At 43.0% G+C, this 4,514-nt stretch overlaps 1 non-coding gene across 1 annotated transcript; it reads left to right on the forward strand.

The window, feature by feature from the left end:
- On the forward strand, positions 1-73 carry TRNAG-CCC (transfer RNA glycine (anticodon CCC)). Its single transcript has one exon. It is a non-coding gene; the product is annotated as a tRNA-Gly (tRNA).
- Positions 74-4,514: the final 4,441 nt, after the last annotated feature.

The following is a 4,514-nucleotide window of genomic DNA, read 5'->3' on the forward strand; positions in this document are numbered from 1 at the left end:
TCCCTGGTAGTCCAGCGGTTAAGACTCTGCGCTCCCAATGCAGGGGCCCCAGGTTCGATCCCTGGTCAGGGAACTAGATCCCGTGTACCGCAACTAAGACCCAGCACAGCCAAATAAATAAATAAAAAGTAAAATATTGATGAAAGGAATAATTATGGGCTCTGGATAAGGCAATCCCTATTTATTTATTTATTTTAAAACATTCATTCATTCAACATGATCAGGTATTTACTCAAATGTCACTGTCCTCAGAGTTCTTCCATGGACATGCTTTATATACTTTAAATCCCCTGCTCCACCACTTCCCTTCTTCTCCAGTTCACTGCCCTTTTATATTTAGGGTCATCCCTCTCTATCTTATTAATGTACATCTTATTTCTTTTTGGTCCATGCCTCGCAGCATGTGGGATCTTAGTTCCCCGACCAGGGATCGATCCTGGGCTCCCTGCAGCAGAAGCACAGAGTCTTAACCACTTATTCATCTTGCTTATATCAATCCACATTTTTGCAGTGTAGGCCACATTGTTTTAGTCTCTTTCTCCAGTGCCTAGAATAGTTCATGGCATGAAGCAGGCACTCAACACAGATTTGTTTTAAAAAAAAAAAAAGGTGAATGACTGAGGGGACTTCCCTGGTGGTCCAGGGGTTAGAACTCCATGCTTCCATTGCAGGAGGCATGAGTTCGATCCCTGGTCAGGGAACTAAGATTCTGTCTGCCACAAGGGGTGGCCAAAAAAAAGGTGAATTACTGAATGAATGGTTGATAAAGATACATCCTGTATTATATTAGCTGACCACTTCATTACTATTCACCAGGATCTTTCATTCATTCATTCAACAAATACTTACTGATTATCTAGCCTGTACCAGGCACAATTCTATATATTAAAGATACAGTGGTGGATAAAATCCCTGCTGTCATGAAGCTGATATTATAGTAGAGGATGGGTAATAAGCCAACCAACAGATAAGTATATAATATGCTAGCCACTGGTAGACACTGCTAAGAAAAATATGGCAGGGAAAACGGGGATGGAGAGAGATGGGGAGGTGCTATTTTAGGAAGGACGGTTTCAATTCTAGTGCTGTAGTTCCTGGGTGAGTGACGCTGTGCAGATCAATTACCCTCTTGTGCCTCATTTGTAATAACATGGGGATAATAACAGGGATATTTTGAGGAATAAATGAGTTAATACGTGAAGAGCACTGGAAACTCTGCCTGACTCGTAATAAGCTCCCAATAAACTCTACCAGGTTATTGTTATGACTTCGTGATGATACAGAAATGGTGCATTACTCCTGGTTTGTTCTAAGTAAATGTGTTTTAGGACATGAAAAGCATTACCAATAACTATATATCAACTTGTAAATACTCTCAAAAGCTGTGGCTTCTGAGTATAGCCAAGAGTGAGTGAGATAAAGGAGAAGTAATACCTATGTGGATCGTTTTTATTGTTTTGTCACTTAATCCATTTTCAGGAATTCAAATAACCATCGCTCAGAGCTGCAGGCCCCTGCAGCCATCTACCAACTGAACACCTGTACCAGCCACAAACACTTAACTGAATAACTTCTCTCTGTAAACCTTGTCACAGTGCTGGGCACACTAGAAAGAATACAACACAGTCCCCACAACATAGGAATCAAGACCGATTGGAAACCATGAGCAAATTAAATTCCAAATGAGAAACAAAATCCATAACCTTCTTTAACTGCAACTCTTTCAAGGGAGCCCCTAGCTTTCTCACTAGCCACCATTCTCCTAGTTACTATGTGAAAACTTTGGAACTGTTGATGTCCTCTCTCTCTCTTGACCTCTATATATTTACGATAATCTAGTATAAATCCTCTTCACTTAAGGTCTGGATTTTGTATTAAAATACTCAAGCAAAAAAAAAAAAATAGGAGGGTGGATTATGTAAGACTGACAAACAGTATACAACAGTTGAAGGTTTGACAAGGGTTGATGGCTATGTGAGAATTCATTATATTATTTTCTGTACGTTTTTGCTAGAAAATGTTCATAATTACAAGTTACCAAATATAAAAGTACTACAAGTACGATAACATTTTTGAGAAGCATAGAAAAACATATATACAAAGAAATAACTAAAGAGAAATACATTAACATGTTTACAGTTATCTCTACATTCTGGATAATTATGGATAATTATTGGCTTTCTTCATCTATTTCTCATATTTTCTATTGAAGAGCACAAATTACTTCTATAATCAGAATATGAATGTAACATCATATAAAATTACAAGAAATTAATTAGGACTTCCCTGGTGGCGCAGTGGTTAAGAATCCGCCTGCCAGTGCAGGAGACACAGGTTCAAGCCCTGGTCCGGGAAGATCCCACATGTCACGGAGCAACTAGGCCTGTGAGCCACAACTACTGAGCCTGCGCTCTAGAGCCCAAAAGCCACAACTACTGAGCCCATGTGCCACAACTACTGAAGCCCGTGCACCTAGAGCCCGTGCTCCACAACAAGAGAAGCCACCGCAGTGAGAAGCCTGCACACCGCAACGATGAGTAGCCCCTGCTCGCTGCAACTAGGGAAAGTCTGCGCACAGCAACAAAGACCCAACACAGCCAAAAATAAATAAATACATAAATAAAGTAAATTTAAAAAATAATTAAATGAGCACAGCCTTCAGGTCCTCTAAGATCCTAAATTATTACCAAATGACCCTCCCTCCTTCATTCACAGGGGTTATTTACCATGTTAGAACTGAAGGAGAGTGTTACCCAACCGACATGCAGCAAAGCCAGTCTACTGACACCAGGTGGTGGTGAAGCAAAGTATAGCATTTACTGCAGGACGCCAAGCAAGGAGAACAGGCAGCTCATGTTCAAAAGACCCAAGCTCTCTGATAGATTTCAGCGAAGGGTTTTTAAAGACAGTGTGAGGGAGGGGATCACAGGTGTGTGATCAGCTCATGCACAATTCTCTGACTGGCTGATGGTGAGGTAACAGGGTGCTGTTTCAGGAATCTCAATCATCAACCTGGTTCCAACACATCTGGGATCTACCTGCTGGTGGTCAGCATGCAGTTAACTTCCTCCACGTGGTGGGGGGTTTAGTATCTGCAAAACAACTCAAGGATGTGGCTCAGGATATTATCTCTAGCCCTTGAGGAGGAACTAAAGGTCCTCCTTGACTTTGTTTTACGGCTAAACTATTATTTTTGTCTTGCTTGACTGTTTTCCTTTGTTTCTGCGTTTTCTCGCTTCTCTGACTAAATTTGCTCTTTGGAACTCAGGGAAGGCCTAGGAGACTAAAGCTTTTTTTATAAACAAGAGGTGAGGGACACACGGTGGGTAGGGGAGGTCTGTCCCCAAGAAGGCCCCAGAGTGTCCCGCTCAGTTTCAAGAGTATGGCTTAAAGGTCAAGAACACAGGCTGCCTGGGTTCAAATTCCCAGTTCTGTCTCTTCTCTGTTGTTTGACTTTGAGAAAATTACTTAAATTCTTCACCTATCAGTGTTCTCATCTGTAAAATATAGATAATAACCACATCTTTGTTATGAAGATTAAGCTAATTAATGCATATACAGGCTGTAGAAGAGTACCTGGCATTCACTATGTTAACAAATTATTATTACTCATTCATCAACACGTCTCATCCAACCTCCCATTTATTCTATAAACATTCGACATTTGCCCAGGAGTAAAAATCTGCTAATGAATGAAGGAAATCTGTTGCCCAACTGAGAGTAGAAATGACACAGCACGATAAATTCTCTCACTTTGGGACAATGTTGCCAGGAGTCATGGGTCATTCCCTCCTCTCTGCAACCTCTTTGAGAAATCAGGGTCGGGAAAGGAAAGATATCATAATCGTGTCTCAGGTCCAGGATAAATCACAGCGGACATCCCCAGGCACCAGCTGGGGGTGAGACCCACTCCTTCCTTTAAAAAAGGTCGTGGGGGGCTTCCCTGGTGGCGCAGTGGTTGAGAGTCCGCCTGCCGATGCAGGGGACACGGGTTCGTGCCCAAGTCCAGGAAGATCCCACATGCCGCGGAGCGGCTGGGCCAGTGAGCCATAGCCGCTGAGCCTGCGCGTCCGGAGCCTGTGCTCCGCAACGGGAGAGGCCACAACAGTGAAAGGCCCGCGTGCCGCAAAAAATAAATAAATAAATAAATAAATAAAATAAGAAAGGTCGTGGGGTCATTAGGAATCCACGAAAAACCCCTCTTCCCGCAGGGGTCAGAGAAGAGCCAGTGGCTCTGCAGCTGGAGCTCAGAACCCACCGCGGGCTCACAGAGGCTTTCAAAGACTGAGCGCTTCTCAAAAGAAATAAAAGACTGAGAACGACCGACCGCCTTTTCGCAGGTGCCAGCGACCGGTTCTAAGCATTTTCACATCACGTAAATCTCACCACATGCCTACTAGGGAGGCACTACTATTAACTCCACTTTGCAGACGAGAAATGGAAAAGTGAAATAACTCTACGAAGAGTACATCCCTAAGAGACCGCAGAGCGTGCAGAAAGTAGCGGAGGCGAGG

This window comes from Phocoena phocoena, chromosome 20 (genome assembly GCF_963924675.1).
Source record: "Phocoena phocoena chromosome 20, mPhoPho1.1, whole genome shotgun sequence".
NCBI lineage: Eukaryota > Metazoa > Chordata > Mammalia > Artiodactyla > Phocoenidae > Phocoena > Phocoena phocoena.